Genomic DNA, 18,304 nt, shown 5'->3' on the forward strand with positions numbered 1-18,304 from the left:
CGTTCAGGAAACGGCGGGAGGAGGAGAGGCACGCAGGTATAGCAACAGGGATTTAAGTGAGGCCCATACTCCCCATACTCACCTGGTCAAAAGCGTCACCTGAGGAACTTGTTAAAATACAGATAGGCCCTCCCTCAGGCCTCCTGAACCAGAATCTATAGGGAACGGGTATAGTAATCTGTTATTCTTATAATAAGGCAAGTTTGGGAAACACTGGGTTAGACTCCAGGAGAAACTTTCCACTTAGAGATGAGCCTGGAGAGGAAGGTGAGTCTACTTCTCTGGGGGCTTCCGGGCCCTTGGGAGGAGCTCTGCCACCACAGGACCACTTAAGATTCATGTACCCCTTGGTTTTCAAACACGGAGTGGAAGAGAGCAGGCAGGACCGATGGGGATCTGGGGCCCCAGCCCACCCACCCTGACAGTCACCTCCTAGAGTTTTGAAGACTGTATGAGCATAAGATTTTACTCTAAAAAACAAAACAAAAACAAAACAAAACTTCCACAGACTAAAAAAAAAAATCTGAAAAGCTAGGCTCTAGAATATCTGGGCCCTGATCCTAGGACACTGGAGACCCCAAGGGGCTCGGCACTGAGTGAGGGATTCTTTCTGGTCTGCCCTAAATCCCTGCTGCTGCAGTTGCTATTTCAATCCGTTCCCTCGGGTTGTGTACTCAGAGCAAAGAGAACAGGAAGTAATCTCCTCAGCTGAGACTCCTTGGGGGTGAGGGGAGCATTTAGAAAGGAAAGAGGAGGGACAGTGGGGCCTCTGGGCCTGCTGCCTGAGTTCTAGTCCTCTGGCCTGCTTTCTAGCCCACAGGCCTGGTGAGCACTGGATCTGTGGCACAGGGTTTCAACCTAATTCCACCAGGATTCCTCAAGCTCCCACACCCACACATAGATGCTTAGGCCCCCTTTGGCCAGGGCTCTGCCTGAGCTCCCAGTGAGGCCTGAGATTTGACAGCATAAGCGGCTTCACCTGGTGCTCAGTCTACACCAGCCCCAAAGCCAGGGTTATGGACAAATCAAGGACCTCTTGGGAGGCCCCTACATCACCTCCAACTTCCAGCAGCTGCCTCAGGCTGGCTCTAGCCCTACCTGCCCTGCCATGTCCTCCTGCAGCTGAGAGCAAGATGGAGGTTCTGCCAACACCAGGCACGGGGCCGGGTCCTCAGCTTCTGGGGGTGGACAGACAAGGGGCACATTGAGCTCCACTCTGGGAAGAGGCCCAGAGTCCCTGCCTGGGCTAAAGGCCAGCTGAGCCCAGAAAGAGCTGAGCCAGGACCCCCCTCTCTTGCTGGGACCAAGGGAGGGGTGCCCTTCAGGGCAGAGGCGTGAAACAATGCCCCAAGTCCTCACTCTGAATCACCATGTGACCTGGGACTCATCATTGTCCCCTCTGGCCTTTGTGAACCCATCTGCAGAATGGGGGCATCACCTCTGCTCTCCTTCCCCAGGGCTGGTGGCAGAACTTAAGGTCATGAATGATGAGAGGGCTGAGATCCAAGGAAAAACAAACTCACTACAGAGGTCAAGGAGAAAGGCAGCTATGGCCCACTCTCTCCACTACCACATTTGACATACGGGGAGACAGAGGCACAGAACCAGGAAAGGCTTTGCCCCAGGTCACACAGTGAGTAGCTACATCTAGACTCAGGAGAAGCCTCCCTCTGCACCTGGATGGGCTGGAAGTAAAGGATGAGCCCCAGTTTCCCAGACCCTCCCTCAAGATCATGGCTCAAATCCTCATCCAGAAGAGTCTACACAAAGCAGTGACCCTGCCCACTTCCAGCCCTGCTGGCAAGAGCAGGGGAGGGGGTACGGCTGGGCCACAGGGCCCACTCATGAGAAGGAGATGCCTACAAATGACAGCCCAGCAGTGGCTACATCCTCTGCATCCTCCCTCAGCCAGAACCAGGCCCCTCTCTCAGCAAGGGCTCCTGTGATTGCCCTTGGGATAACCTTGGGCATAGCAGCCTCTTTTTCAGCACCAACCAAAATGGGGTCCATGACGGTAATGGAACCCTGGCTGGGCCAGGGCTGAATGCCAAGCCAGCCACTTTCTGGGTCTCAGCTGTTCCTGCAACAACCCTATCCCCCCTCCCCACTCTCCCATGGCAGCTGGAGTGAGTTGTGAAAACACAAATTATATCATACCCCTCCCTCACTGGCAACCCTCCATCAGCTCCCATCGCCAATCTGGCCTCCTCAGCATGGCCTAAAAAGGCTCTGCCTGAGCTGGTTCACTACCCTCAGCCCATCCCCACCCCAGCAGCCACACTGGCCTTCTTTCTGCTCCCTGAGCTCATTCCCACCTCAGGGCCTTTGCACCAGCTGTACCCTTGGCCTAGAATGCTCTTTCCCTAGATCTTTTTTTTTTCCTATGGTTCTAGCCTGAACCAGTTTTTACTATGATGGTTTTATTTTATTCATTTTTTTTATTATTATTTATTTTTATTTTTGGCTGCATTGGGTCTTCGTTGCTGTGCGCAGGCTTTCTCTGGTTGCGGCGAGCGGGGTCTACTCTTCGTTATGGTGTGCGGGCTTCTCATTGCAGTGGCTTCTCTTGTTGTGGAGCACGGGCTCTAGGCGCATAGGTTTCAGTAGTTGTGGCATGTGGGCTCAGTAGTTGTGGCACGCAGGCTCAGTAGTTGTGGCACACGAGCTCTAGAGCGCAGGCTCAGTAGTTGTGGTGCACGGGCTTAGTTGCTCCGTGGCATGTGGGATCTTCCTGTGTCCCCTGCATTGGCAGGCGGATTCTTAACCACTGCACCACCAGGGAAGCCCTCCCTAGATCTTTAAATGACTGCCTCTTCTGTCACTCAGGGCTCAACTCCAGTGCTGCCTCCTCAGAGAGGCCCTCTCTGACTACACAGCACTCTTTTACACTCCTTCATGGAGAAACATATCTGCTAAGCATCGTTTAGCAGACCTGAAACTCCCTTTTCTATTTGTTTCCTTATTTTCTGCCCATCTCGCTCACTAGGTGGTAAGTTCAGTGAGGGTGGGGACTATGTCATGTTCACTGCTGTCTCTCCCAGAGCCTAGCACAGTGCCTGGCAAACAGTGGACACTTTTTAAATATTTAGTGAATGACAACCTAGAGATTACCATCATCCCCATTGTAAGCAGAGGCTGAGAGAGGTTGAGGACCATGCTCAGGGTCACGAAGGTGGAAAGTGACAAGGCTGGCTTCTGCGTGGAACGACATGGGACTGTCATACGGATAACCTCGTAAAGTGCCTTCCATGCTGGGATCCAAGCTAGGGACTGTGGGAAGCCCAAGGAAAGGGCTGGAGGGCCCAACATGTTCTCTAAGACAGAGGGCAGATGCACAGGTGCAGGCGCCCGCGTGCACGTCTGTGAGCAAGCGTATGGTACAGGCATTTGTGGGCACACACACACACATCCCACATATATTCAGACCCATAAACACACATAAACTGAGCTGGACAGCTACTCATGAGGTAGGCTCCTGAGATGGTGAGGAGCCTACAGGCCTAGGGGCAAGGTCCGGGGCAGCTAGACCTACATCACTGGGCAGCTGGGTGATTGGTTGAAACCATTCTGCTCTGGGAGCAGCCAGGGCAGGGGAGGGACAACCCAGTGCTTCAGGCTAGGGCAGGTGGTGGGGAAGACAGGAACCCACACTGACCACAGCCACAACCCTGGCATCAGGCAGCTGTGTGGGTTTGGGAGGAGATGGGGGAGTACAGGCCAACCTGGTAGAAATGGGGGCACAGGAGGCAGAGCTGGGATAGGGGACCCGTGGCACTGAGCACTACCCAGGACAGGCAAAATCTAAGAGCCTGTGGGATGTCCAAGAGTGCCTACAGCCCAGGCAGGGTATGTAGAGGGGACAGGGAACAGAGAAAATCATTCTGGAATGTCAGTGTACAGGCAAAACTGAGACTACAGCTGTCCCAGGCAGCAGGGCTGGGAGCCAGGCACTCAGGTGTTGCCTCCAATGTGCTAGGGGGGCTTGGGCAAATGAAACCCTTCTCTGGCCTCATTCCCTGTGTACATCAGAGATTCCTAACCATTTCTAAGCCTTAGACCTCTTTGAGCATCTGATGGAACTCTGGATCTTGCTCCAGACAGACTCACACAGGTACACAATATTCTGAGTATTTTTTGAGAGGCTCATGGACCCCTACAGCCCATCCATAGGAACTGGGCATGAACCCCAACCTGGACAATCCCCAAGGACTTTCCACCTCTGACATTGTACACTCGGAGTTCCATGAACGCTACTTGGAAAAAAAAAAAAAAAAAAGCTGGAAACCTTTCATTCTCAGACCTATTTTCTGCCCCCTGGGAACCTACCCTGAACACCCCCATTGGTTCCACTGCCCTTTCCCAAAATTTCTACTATACTAATTGACTCCCTAGCTCACCCAGATTTTAGCACATAGGATGGGATCTTCACACACACACAAACACACAACTGTACCCACATGGACAGTTAAATTAGACGATCAGCGAAAAGGGCTGGTGTGTTGTAAGTGCTCAGAACAGACCTTGGCCAGCTGTGCCCCACACCATTCATGGGGCCCAGGCTGGCCCAGACCTGTCCACTCCAGGCCTCCACAAGCACCTGTTGAGCCACTGACAGCACGAGCAACAGGGAGGTGACAGGAAGACCTCTCAGCGGGGCCCCTGGATCACACAGCTCACCATGCCCCCCACAATCTCTGCCAGCCAACAAGTCTGGAGGTCAGGACCTTCCCGTCATCCCAGAGCTGTGAGCACACTCCGAGGCACAGATCAGCCTGGGCGTGTACCTCCTCCATGTCCCACCTGCCCGGGGCAGGGAGATGCCCCGGATAATACGGAGGGATGTCTACCCAGGAGCCTTGGGAACTGCCCTGCCTCCCTTCCCCAAAGTGACCCTAATCCTTCTACCTACTTGGTCTTCTCAGCTTGGACCACCTAGTGCCTCAGATGGGACAGTCCAGGACAGTGGGTCAGCGCCCTAACTGTGCAGTCAGAAAGACCTGGCTTCAAATCCCACAAGCTGTGTCACCTCAGGAAAGTTGCCTACCTCTCTGAGCCTCAGCATCCTCCTCAGCAAAATGGGGGTGGTGGTGCTAACAGCATCTGCCCCGCAGGGCTGCAGGGAGGACAAAGGAGATGGCTTGGCTGCGATGCTCAGCTCAGAGTCAGGCACAAGTGCTCAGGGAAGGGTGCTTTTCCAGAACCATCTCTCAGGTCTGCAGGGGAGGGAGCTGGCTGCCCACATTGGGGGCGGAATGCACAGTAGAGCAGCACAGGACACCCAGTGGACCCCAGCAGACATTTGCCCTAGGCAGCCTGTCAGAGCAGGTTCTGAGGCAGCGGCTTCAGAAGCCCAGCCTGAGGGTGGAGGCAGGAGAAAGGCTCCTGTGGGGACCAGGAGGATGGGCCAGAGAGGGTGCCCCACCCTTTCCTGAGGCAGGTGAGGACCCTGCAGTCCTGGCCCCACTAACACTCCTGCCCCAGACCCGGCTCCCTCCTAGCTTTCCATCTCAAGGCACAAAAGCCACACCAGGTACAGGGCAAGGGCCAGGGCTCTGGACCTCCTTTAAAAGGCTCCCATTCCCTTCAGGTGATGTTAATCTGGGATTAACCAGGAGCCCAGCACCAGCCTGCTTTCTTCCTCTCAGCCTGGCCTTGGGTTGTGGGCGTCTGGAAGGCCTCCTTTCTCATGGTGGGGCAGGCAGAGGTTCCTGGGATTGGGTGTACATTTGCATCTTATCTGCCTGTGCCCACAGCCTGCTGGGACTTTCAGGGGCCCCCGGGCCCAGCTCTGCAAAGGTCATTCTTTTACATCTCCCAGCTTACTTCACTCGCCGCCCCACAGCCACTTGGCACCTTCATTTGCTTAGCATTTGCATACATCTGCATGCTGGTTTGGAGAGCCCTCAACACTGATGAAATTCACAGCGTCTGCTGTCAAACCCCAAATCATGTTTATAGCTGGTGACTCTACCCCCAGTCAGCTTCCCTGCAGGGTGAGCCCTCAGTTATTTGGGACCACAAAGGACTAGGCTGTTCTGGTTAAGCTGGCTGCTGCCTGTCTTCCTGGAACTTCAGCTGGCACCTGGGACTCACTCTGCTTCTTGAGCCACATTTGAGCCATGAGCCTGCAGGTGGAAAGCTTAACCCCAAAAGCTACAATGAACTGACCAAGGGCAAGTGCTCCCAGCAAGTCCTGCCTTGGCTAAAAAGCCTGGGGAAGGGCAGACTCCAGGGGCTCAAACTCTGAGCAGCCTCCCCCCAGTCTGGTTCAACAGCCAGGAGAGATGAACCAAGAAACTTCATCCTCCCTGCTCCCTGCCCAATTTTCATTTACCCCATACTCTCGAGATCCTCACATTCTCTGTCCACCCTGCCTCTTCCTCTCTGCCTCCTTCCCTGAGAACTTCCTCCCCACCCTCTCCCCAACCTCTTGATTACATCACTCCACGTAACCCCTCCCTTGCTGAGGCTCCTCTTCTCCTCCCTCCGTCCTCTTACCCTGTCCTCTACTGTCTGTTTTAGGGCTTCGGCACAGGGTCTGACAAAGGTTGTGGTCTCCTTGGGCCCGGTTGAAGGTGAGCAGCATGTGGTGCAAAGTGAGCGGGTGTGAAAGGGTCTGTCCCCATCTTTGAAACTGGCCCTCCTGTTCAGCCATAGCCCACTGACGGGAGATCTGGGGGCTGGTAAAAGTCTCACCCCTTCATGGACTGTCCATGCGATAGGAGTGTCCATGGGATAGGAGAGAAAGAGAGGAGTCAGGAATGACGCCAGTATTTCGACCCTGAGCACCTAGAAGGATGGAGTTGCAATTCCTGAGATGGGGAAGACCGGGTGGAGCAAGTTTGGGAGAGAAGATCAGGAGGAGAGGAGCTCAGCTTTGGACAAGTTGGGTTTGAGGTGTCCAGTAGACATGGCAGTCGAGATGCTGAGTGGGCTTTTGGAGCTCAGGAGAGAAGTCAAAATTTGGGATATAAATCTGGGAGCTGGCAGCATATAGGTGGTGCGTAAAGCCATAGGACTGATGAGATCGGCTCAGGAGTGAATGCAGATGAGGAAGAACAGCCATACAAGGGCTGAGTCCTGAGCACTCCAATATTGTGAGCTGCGGGTTGGGGAGAAGGAGACTGAGAAGGAGTAACCACGAGGTCAGAGGAAAACAGGACAATGGATGTCCTGGAGATCAAGGAATGTATTTCAAGGAAGAGGGAGAGATTGAAGGTGCCAAAGGAGGCAGATGAGGACTGAGAGTGGCTATTGGGTGTAGCAACATGGAGGTCATTGGTGACCTTGAGAAGAGCAGTCAGTGGACAACCCTTCTGGGGAGGTTTGCTGTAAAGAGGAGCACAGAGATGCAGTGGTAGCTGGCTGGAGAAAATGAGAGAGCCATCTTTTAAGACAGGAGAAACAATAACAAGATATCTGCTGAAAGCGACTTCCCTGGTGGCACAGTGGTTAAGAACCCGCCTGCCAATGCAGGGGACACGGGTTCGATCCCTAGTCCAGGAAGATCCCACATGCCTTGGAGCCACTAAGCCCGTGAGCCACAACTACTGAGCCTGCACTCTAGAGCCCGCAAGCCACAATTACTGAGCCCGCGCACCACAACTACTGAAGCCCGCGCACCTAGAGCCCATGCTCCACAACAAGAGAAGCCACCGCCATGAGAAGCCCACGCACCGCAACGAAGAGTAGCCGCCGATCACCGCAACTAGAGAAAGCCCGCGTGCAGCAAGGAAGATCCCACGCAGCCAAAAATAAAATAAATAAATAAATGTATTACCAAAAAAAAAAAAGATATCTGCTGATGGAATGATCCACTGGGGGGGAGCCTATAATGCAGGAGGGGGCATTTGCTGGAACAGTGTGCCCTCCGCCGCCCACCTGATAGGTTCCCCCTCTACTGCACAAGGGGACAGGATCTGTTTGCACAAGTCAAGGGCTGGCCTAAACCAGGAGCAGGGACACTTCATCCGCAGCAACTGGGGAAGGCAGAGCAGTGGGTACAGATGCTAGTGGATGGGTGAACGTAGCACTGGGAGTCTGAGGAAGTTCTAACTGCTTCTGTTTTCTCAAAGAAGTAGGAAGCAATGCCATCAGCTTTGAGGGAGGATTGCAGAAGAGGGGCTAGGGTTGAAGGCAGAACAGAAAGAGTGAAACAGTCATCAGGTAGGGGGAGAGGAAATGGACTTAGGACCCATGTGGGACTGCGGGACAGCACTAAGGACACACCCGAAGTTCATGGTTTTGAACTAAATGTGAGACCAGTCAGGGCAGTGGATTTTCTCAGCCCCATTCAGCTGCACAGAGGGAGCAGACCAGGCACTGCAATTAACCAGGGTTGGGGTTTTGCCAAGCAAGTATGAAGAAGTGAAATGAGGTAAGGGAGTTAGGGTCTTCAAGGGAGAGACTATCCTGACTTTTATAGTGGCAGCTGCCTCTGAGCCGGCCCCTGCCCCCACTCAAAGTCCCTCCGCTGCTGGTACCTGAAAGCTCACCATCCACTCCCTGCTGTGGGTTGTGTGTGGCCTTCCCTCTGCCCGCATCCCACCAAGACCTGGGGAAGTGAACTTCCCATACGCTGTTCCTTTGACCTGGAAAGTGCCTCAGACCTCACACACTCAAACCAGCATTCTCCACATCCTGTCCAAGCCATTGCATGACAGCCCTCCCCACCACTAGTCAGATACCAGTGCTCTTCATTCTGCCTCCTAATTTCTCCTTACTCCATCCCTTCTCTCCACCCCACACCTGCCATACCCCAGTCCCAGCAGGGCCACCACACCAACTCCATTCCCCCTGTGCACTCCCTCTGTGCGCTGTACGCAGCAGCCTAGAATCCAGTGCACCAGCATCTTGTGCTGGACCATGTCACAGCCTCCTGACCATCCCTTTCACCCCGTTCGCCCCGCCAGTCCATGCCATCCTCCTCAGAGCGCCCTTCCCAGCACTCACATCTGCCTCATCACTCCCCTCTTTAAAACCCTTCAGTAGCTCCTCGTGCCCTTGGGGAAAGGGCCAGCTGTCAGCCCACCTTCTAGGTCAGCTGTGGTCCAGGCCCCACCCCCTTTCTTCCTGTCTTGCCCCCCACTCCCTCTCCTCCCCCCCGACCCTGTGCCCCTCACTGCTTTCTCGGGGCTTCTTCCCCACACTGACAGCACCTGCCCTGAGTTGTGGCTCATCCCATCCACACCCCTGAGGCTGTGAACTCCTTGAAGGCGCCATTAGCATCTGCTTAATCACCCTTCTCCGGCCTATGTTCTGAAGGGGGGGTTCGGTCAGTTTTGCTGACCTGGAGTGCGGGTGACCAGGTGGATGAAGCTTCTGGAGGTAGGGAAGAGGGAGGAACAGGATTGAAACAAAGGGACTCCTTAGCCAAGTGACCTAACTTAGCACCACCTATTACAGCACAGGCTAATGACATGCGCCTGCTGATGGACACGACATCACCTATGGGATATTCCTGCCCAAAATATTTAACCTGACTCTACTCATGAGAAAGCAATAAGACAAACCCAGAATGTGGGGCATTCTACATGAACACTGACCAGGGCTCTTTAAAACTGACAATGTCATAAGAGACTTCAAAAAAAAAAAAAAGCAGAGAATTGTTCTAGATTAAAGGAGACTAAAGAGACATAACTAAATGCAATATGTGATCCTTCATCAAAAAAAAATTTTTTTAAGCTATAAAGAACATTACAGGGACAACTAGAGAGATTTGAATATGGATTACATGAGATTAGATGGCATCATTAAATTTCTTGGGTATGATCAACAGTACAGTTATTATGTAGAAAAATGCCCTTGTCTCAGGAAATTCATGTTGAAGTATTTAGAGCTGAAGTGCTATGATGTCTGCAACTTACTTTCAGAAGTTTCAGAGAGAGAAAAACAAATGTGGGCAAAATGTCAACAATTGGCAAACTAGGTCTCTAGGTGAAGGGTATATAGGTGGGTGTTCATTGTTCGATCAGATGTGACAAGACAAAAAGTTAGGGGGGAGGGAAGGGAGTGGAGGGAGACACTCTAAAGAGGGGAGCTCAGGGCTCCTGATGGCGCAGGACTCAGGTGAGGGCAGTCCTTACTGCAGCAGACAGCATGCTGGGCTGTGGGCCTGACCTGGACGCCGGAGTCCTCCTGGGCCAAGCAGACACAGCCCTGGAGTGGCTCACCACCTAAACAGGGTCAGGCTTACCTACGAGCAAACCAACTTAGGAGGACAGGGCCCTGCAGGAAACAGCCAGGTCCCAGGGAGACCAGCAGGGCAGCCCTCAGCCGGGACAGGACTGGCAGGAACAGGGGCCCTAACCCACCTCTGCCTGAACCGTAGCAAGGAGCTGGGTCTGTCCCAGGCCCACCCCCCTACCAAACACCCCTCAAGGGGTGACAGCCTGAGTGTATCCTCCCGTGTGAGGAGCCAGGCTAAATATGGAGCCCCAGACATAAGATGCCTCTCAAAACAGATTTTCCTGGAAAAGACCATCTGGCAAAGAATGTCTAGAGCATCGTCTGTCATGAGAGGCAGTGTTGTTCTCCTTCAGGCCAACGTCCGGAACGGGAATGCCTCGATCCCAGCTCTCTAGAAGATCCCAGCTTAGTGCCTCCGTTTTCCCCAAGTTCACTCTCTTGCTCCAGATGAAAAGGTGCTCAGTCCCACCTCCCTCCTAACTTGTACCTCCAAGGAAGAAGAGAATGAGATTGGGGACAGAAGTCCAAGCTTCAAGCAGTTCTGTCCATGTGCAAATCCTGATTCTGCCACTTACTAACCAGGTGACTCTGAACAAGCAACTTTTCCCTGAGCCTCGGTATCCACAAACTGGAAATAATGGGCATACCTCCCTCTAAAGGCTGGTCTGTGTAGGAGAGTACTTAGCACAGTGGCAGTGCACGATTCTGGAAGCTGGGCGAAGCAGTGTCCCCCCCACCCCTCTCTCAGTCCTGTCAAGAGCAGTAAGCCCTTTGCAGGTAACTTTGCTCCCCTGCGTTAGGAAACACTGCGGGTCAGGTCGGCTGGGGGAGTGCACACCCATAGTTGTCAGACCAGCAGCAGGAGGGAAGCCTCTCAGGCTGGCACAGGGCGCTCCTGGGATTACAGGGTACAAGTCACCTAAGCATTGAGGTTTCAGCCCCTGCAAAAGGCACCAGCAGGGGAGGACTTCAAAGGGCATTCCAGTCAACCTTCTACCTTTAGTTGGGCCACCACCCACCTACTCATCCCAATGTGTGGGAATCCTCTGGTTCAGGCCACAACCTAGGGACCTGCCATGTTTCCACCAGGACCAAACTTTGCAGTAGCCTTATTCAAAAGCCACTGACTCTTACCATATGCTGGGGAAAAGGGGCTCTTGAGAGGGAAGGTGGCTATGACGTAAGAGAGGTTAGGTGGGTAAGGGAGGGCAGCTGGCCCATTTTGCTGATTCAGAGATCACAGGTCATAGAACCTGCAGCATCCCTGGGAGGTAGGGTTCCTAACCTCCCAAGCAAGGAGTGGAAAAATGACTATATCTGCCAGGGCCAGAGGTTGGACTTGGAGATGGTCCCAATGCCCCTTCCCCACTCTCCCTCGAGCTGCCTGAGTATCCCCCATTAAGCAGCTTTTGTTTCCAGGGTCTGGAAGAAGGAGCTGGAGAACCCAGGAAAGTCCAAATGCCTCTCCCCAAACCCAGGCTGCTCACTCATCTGTCCTGGCCAAACCCTGAGCCCTCTCCCTGCTCCCCATTCACCCACCCATCAAGTTCAGCCTGGCTTATCCTGAGCCTTCCAGGAATTCTCAGGCCCACTTCCATTGTGGCTGGTGCCCCCAGTTCTCTCCCAGGGCACCCCAAGATGGCCCTAAGGTTAAGGGATGGGCTGAGGCAGTGGCCCCCTGGGCCTGTGCAGAGACAATGCCCCCAGTTCTGACTCAGGGAGTCCCCAGGTCCTCCAGGGAGAGCAAGAGTTGGAATACCTCCTCCTAGGAGGGGGGCCAGCTAAGCAGGTGGTCCCCACATCTGGACTCCCTGCCCCACCCCAGCCCTAGCAGTGACTACTAGGACGCCTCCCTCCCTGCGGCTGCCACAGCCATTATGTGCCTCCTGGCCTTGCCTGATGCCTGCCACGCCCCCATGCAAGCCCTGCTCCAGCGGCAGAGCTCAGAGCCGCTGAGGCCTGGCCGCTAAGCCAGGCTGTCAAAGTTGGGAAACTGGAAACAGAAATAAATCTTCAAAGCTGCTCCGTGGTAAAGGTGGTGGCCAGCAGGCCTGGCACCCAACACCCCAGGTCCCTGGCCACCAAGCTCCAATGGCACCCCATCAACGTACACATATGCACTCGGATTAGACAAACGGTGGGGGGCGCGGGGTGGGGGGGAGGAGATCAGGAGACAACTGGGCTGCCGGCCCTAACCCTCCCTGCAGGCTGGCCTGGGGCTCTCTAGCGGTGCCCTCTCTCCCTGGCCCAGACTCTGCCATCCCGGGCTTCCTCTTTCGGCCCCATCTCCATGACAACCGTATCCTTCAGATGCTCCAGCCGCCACGGAATTGATCTCGAAATGTAGCTTTGTTAGCAGACCCAGGCGGGCACGGAGGGCGGAGGGCGGCGCCGCCACCCAGCATGCTCCCCCCAACCCCAGCAGCCCCTCCCGGCCCCCAGCCCGGCTTCGGGAGGGGCGGGGTCCCGGAGCACGCTGACCCTGGGAACAAGGTGTTCCCGCACGGCCCGACTCACCGCTCCGGCTCCCAGTCGCTGGGTCCAGCCTTTCACGGTGGGGCCATGAGGAGGCCACCGCTGGACTGACCGTCCCACTCCGCCACCGCCTGTCGGGGCTCCCGCGCTCGCTGCTATCCCTTCAGGTGTCGGAGCGCGTCTGTGGAGAAGCAGAGCAGAGGTAGGGGGGACGGACGGCAGGAGGGAGGGAAGGAAGTAGAGAAGGAGGGAGGGAGGAGCGGGAAGGGCGGGGAAGGGCGGGGGGACTGCGGGCGGGGGGCGGGGGGAATGGAGCCGGGAATGGAGCCGGGAGGCGACAGCGGCCACGCAGGCCGCCCGCCCGCCTGCCCACCTGACCCAGCTCTGCACTGAGGGCCGGATCGCGCGCCCGGACCCGGCCGAGAAGGGAGGCAAGCCCTGTCCCGCACAAGCCCGCGCCGGCCCTTTAAGAAAGTGGGGGAGGGGAGCGCTGCGAGGTTCCGCCCCCGCTCCTAGCCCAGCCGAGCTCCAGCTGTCCTCTAACCCCGGGCCAGCCGGCCGGACCCAACACCCTCGGCAGGACCTTGGGGCCCCAGACCCTGAGCCCTCAGGAACCACCCTTCTCGAGGTGAAGGAGGGAGCGGGTCCTTGCCCTCCTCCCCTGGTCTGTTCGTGGTCCGACTCCTTGCCCTCCACACCCCCGCCAGCGCTCGCGCACCGTGGCGCGCGCGCACACACACCGCCACACACACACCCCGCCACACACACACCACACACACACACCACACACACACACACACACACCCGCCCAGGGGAGACCCAGCCGACTGAGAGGAGCGAGGAGTGCCGGGATCACGGTGGATGATCCCAGAGAGAGGGAGGCTGAGCCCAACCTACTTAGCTACCTACTGAGGCAGACAGAGGGACAGACAGACCTGGGGTATGGGGTGAGAAGGGGGGCTTGGGACAGAGCTGGAAGGAGTGCAGTGAGGAGGGGTGCAGGAGAGAGGGACAAAGGGGAGAGACCCTGAGGGAGGGGAAGGGAGGAATACAGAGTCCCAGTACCAGGTCAGGAGCCCAGTACTCTGGGCTGTGGAAACTCTCTCCCGAGGAACCTGCCCCACAGACCCTGCTAGTCACCACCTGCAGACCTCCCCCCACCCCAGGACCCTAGCTCTGAAGAGAAAGTTGACAGTATTGTACCTGGGCTAAACACTAAAAAGAACATCCTGGCTGTGAGGCTCCTACAGGGCAAGGTTCCACCCCTCAGAGAGGTAATAAAGGGCCCCCACCCACAGGGATCTAGGGAGACCGGGAGCTGTGGAGAGGCAGGGCAGGTGAGCAGGCCCCATGCCATGGACAAGGGAGATCAGGTTAGGGTCAGGCCCTACCACAGGAAGCCACTTTCCACCTTTCTCCTTCCACTCCAGCCCCCAAGCACTGTTCACTTCACCCAGCTCCTTCCCACCTCCACACTTTTGCAAGTATTCCACCCTCTGCCCTGTCGGGCCTTGATCCTGCTGTGCTCAATGAACTCCTACCCAATCTTCAAATCCCTGCTTAAATGCCTCTTCCTCCATGAAGCTTTCTGCATCCTTCCTCCCACCCATACACACATACAGTTAGGGACCCTCTTCTTAGGTAGGAGAGGATGACAGAAGAGAGGATTTGCTGACCTATGAGGGGTGCCTAAGCTGTGCAGAGTGGCAGTAATTGGAGGTACAGGGTCTGAGCTGTGATCAGTCTCCTCCCTCTTCAAGCTGGGCTACAGCTGGAGCTGGGGTTTCATCAACCACAGTGACATTTCTGCTATTAACTGTGCATCTACTGGGTGCCCGAGTCCACACTAAATGCTTTCTACGTGTTATATTTAACCCTCAAAACAATCCTACCACCTGTTTTACAGATGAGAAAACAAACTCCAAAAGCATAAGCCAGGAGGTCTGATCCTGTAGACACAGCTGAGCAGTTCAGAGGGCACTCTGGCCACAGCCCTTCATGGCCCATCAGACCCTAGGACATACCCAGGGAGCCACTCTACTGCAGGGGCCCAGGATCTTCTCGAAGGACACAGAGGGATCATGGCTTCCCTGCTGTCCTGCCCTCTACCTTCTGCCCTCTGCTACCTGCAGGCAGAGCTGGGCGGCAGTTGGCAACCAGCAAGGGCGGGGGGAGGAAGTGGTGGTGACAGGGCTTTGCTCCTTATCCTCAGGACCCATGACCTCAAGTCACAGCTGGACCACATTTCTGAGTTTTCACTACCCAATGAGGATGGTCACAGCCCCTCTTGTGGGGCAGGGATGAAAGGAGTTAATGTGCTCGGTGCCCACCCACCCAAGACCCGGATCACAGATGCACCCAACAGGCCTCTCCTTCTCTCACCCCCACATCCAATCCCTCAACAAATCCTATGGGATTTACTTTCAAAGCTGTCTCAAATTGGCCACTTCTCATCAGCTCCACTGCCACCACCTGCCTCAAGCCGCCATCCTCTCTCACCAGGATTATTACTGTAGCCTCCTAACTGGTCCCCCTGCTTCCACACAGCCCCAGTACCAACAATCCCAACACTGCAGCCGAAGGGATCCTGTTCAGTGTAAGTCAGATCATGTCATTCCTCTGCTCAAAATCCTCAAATGGCTCCCTTGTCACTAAGACTCAAGCCAAGCCTTATAATGGCTACAAGGTCCTACTGTGATCTGGCCCCAGTCACCTCTCTAACCTCACACCTCTCCAGCCACACTGGCCTCCTCTCTGTTCCTCTAACACACCAGGTACACTCCCCACCTCAGGGCCTTTGCACTTGCTATTCCCTGTGCCTGAAACACTCCTTCCCCAGGTAGCTGCATGACTCACTCCTTACCCCCTTCAGCTCTCTGCTCAAATGTCACCTTCTCTGACCACCCGACCTGAAATACTACCCCCTCCCTCACCCACGTCTTCCCTTCACCTGCTTTCTTTTCCTCCATAACGCATATTTGTATACTACATGTTTACTCGCTAATTCTGGTTATTGTCTGTCTCCCTCCCACCACTACCATCACTGGGCCATAAGCTCCAGGAGGGCAGGGAATTTGTTCTGTCACTTCTGTAGCAGTGCCATCGTCTTCCCCCATCACGGCACATACCACACTGTGCCATTACTCTCTGGACTGGATGGTCCCAGAGGGCAAGGGCCCGAGGTAGGGAAGCTGTGCAGTGAGGAGCAGGTGGGGAGTCAGAGTGGCCAGAGGTGGAATCCTGGGAGCCTCAAGCTCTTGTCTTTACATCCCCAACGTTACCTGCAACTCCTGTGTTAACTGGGAGGAAGTGTAAGGTGCAAAGACCATGCTCACTGGCAGCCCGTGGCTGTGAGGATGATTCATCCATTAATTCAACAAACATTTACTGAGCACCTACTGTGTGCCAGTATGCCAGGCCCTGAGGTGGGGGGGAGGGGGAGCAGAGCCCAGACAAAGTCCCTCCCTCCACAGCTCACAGCCTATCAGATGATTTCCCAGGGGAAATATCTCTGTAGGTGGAGCTTCCTGGGGCAGGCAGCTTATCTACTTCACCCCACTTATCACAAGGTGAAGTCAAATTTTAGGTATGGATTTTACTAGTTTCCTGCCTACAATCTCACCCAGACTGTGAACTCCAAAAAGGGGCATGGACTGTGTATCTAGTTATTACTGGATCCCCAGCATCTAGTCAGGGCCTGGAGGGTAGCTGGAGCTCAGTAAGTATTGGATGGATGAATGAATAAATGAGTAGTAAAATAGAAGCAGGCCCCTGAAGAAGGTGAAGATTTGGGCTTGCAGCCAAGAGGCGAAGGCAGGGCACTGCCTGAGCAAGGTGAGGTAGAGGGAAGGTCCCCTGGAGGGGAGCAAGCCCATGGGCGGGAGGGAAGGGGGACTGCTCAGGCTCTGAGAGCTGCCTGTCCCACACCCTCCCCCAGCAAGTGTGGCCCTGCCAGTACTGGTCCAGGGCTGGTGGACAAAGCCCCACAAGGAGTGCCAGGGACTTGCAGTGCCTAGAGCCAGCCGGCTGCGGGCCCAGGGCACAGGCAAAGCCTGGCCCGCCAAGAACTTTGAGGGCCTTTGTGGGCCGCTGGGAGCCGGTCCAGGAGAATGCCGGGAACTGGCCAGGGTGGGATGGGATGCACTCCCATGCTTCCGGAGGTCCAGCTGGCCATCCAGGCCTGGATTAATAGGGGGGTTAGGAAAGGGATCTCCTTCTGCCCCCCAAATACTTACAACTTGGAGAGCTGCTAGAATTGGAGTGTCCGGTAGATCCCATCCAGGTTACCGAGGCCCACGAGATGGGCTCAGCTAGGGCTCATAGACTTAGGGTTGAAGCTGACACTCCCCCTCACTCCACGCTTTGACCCAGGAAGCCCAGCCAGAGAGAGGAGGAGAAGCCTTTTTCAAAGCAAAGGGACACGAGATATGTCGACTCCTGCCCCAGGAAGCGAGGCCAAATGGGAATGTCCAGGGAGGGCGGGCGCGGGGCTTAGAAGCGGAGCCATCTGGGGCCACGAGGCTCTCCGCCTCCCTCTGCTGGCCGGACTCAGAATTACCAGAGCGTCTCGCGTCACAGGGCCACGCACCGGTCCTGGGTCCTCTGTGCCGCGCAGCCCGGCTCTCTCTCTCTCTCACTCGTCCAGAAAGGAAACGAAGGTCATATGGGTCGTCCCCCTGCCTCAGCACCAGGCCCAGCCGCGCCCCAAGGTCCAGTCGCAGGCCGTCTGTAACCAGCCTCCATGCTGGGATGCTCGCTCTTTCTGAAAGTCCTTTACCTGCACCAACCTAAGCATTTCCTTAACTTGGCTCAGGTTGTCTCCGAAATCCATGCTCTTCCACAGTACAGACGGAAAACTGAGGTTCCACTGACTATCCTATGGTGACCCAGGCCCCGCTTCCTTGGAACTGAGGGGAGCGCAGGTACTTCTCCCCAGGGCAGCCGGGAAGACAGGACTCTAACTGGCCGAGAAGCAAGAGGCCGCTCCGCCCAACCCCTTCCGGAGTACTTCAGAAAGCAGTCAGTCCACGAATGGGTTCTTTTGAGGTCGGGGCGCCACCTGCTGGTATCTATAAGAATTGCACCTGCACCACCAGGCACAGCCACGGGCTAGGAGAGACCGTGGGGAACAATTAGAGCAGCTGATATTTATTGACTGTTTCGTTAGGAACTTCCCTGGTGGCACGGTGGTTAAGAGTTCTCCTGTCAGTGCAGGGAACATGGGTTCGAGCCCTGATCTAGGAAGATCGCACATGCCGCAGAGCAACTAAGCCCACAAGCCACAACTACTGAAGTACGCATATCTAGAGCTGGTGCTCCACGAGAGAAGCCACCGCAATGCGAAGCCGGCGCACCGCAACGAAGAGTAGCCCCCGCTCTCTGGGACTAGAGAAAACTCCCGCACAGACCCAACGCAGCCAAAAATAAATAAATAAATTTGTAAAAAATAAATAATTTTTTTAAAAAACTGTTATGTGAGCCAGGTTCATCCTAAGTTCTTGGCATTATCTCACTTCACACACTATCTCATTTCATCCTCACAGAAACCCTAGGTGAACATCATTCAGCCCATTTTACCCATGAGGACACTGAAGCTAGGAAAGTTAAGGGACCTACCCCAGAACACACCCAGGTGTGTATT

General features: G+C 55.3%; 1 protein-coding gene across 4 annotated transcripts in view; it reads right to left on the reverse strand.

The window, feature by feature from the left end:
- PSD2 (pleckstrin and Sec7 domain containing 2) overlaps positions 1-17,672 on the reverse strand; it is a 58,684-nt gene extending 41,012 nt beyond the window's left edge. For 2 of the 4 annotated variants that reach the window (XM_049708072.1, XM_049708071.1), the window contains exons 1-2: positions 13,037-13,370; positions 12,706-12,844 (exon numbers count right to left, since the gene is read on the reverse strand). The gene's annotated coding sequence lies outside the window, so the exon portion shown is untranslated. Of the gene's footprint in view, positions 1-12,705; positions 12,845-13,036; positions 13,371-16,898 lie in introns of those variants that run through there. The other 2 variants (XM_049708074.1, XM_049708073.1) reach the window with 2 other exon arrangements.
- Between the last annotated feature and the right edge of the window lie 632 nt (positions 17,673-18,304).

This window comes from Orcinus orca, chromosome 3 (assembly GCF_937001465.1).
Source record: "Orcinus orca chromosome 3, mOrcOrc1.1, whole genome shotgun sequence".
NCBI lineage: Eukaryota > Metazoa > Chordata > Mammalia > Artiodactyla > Delphinidae > Orcinus > Orcinus orca.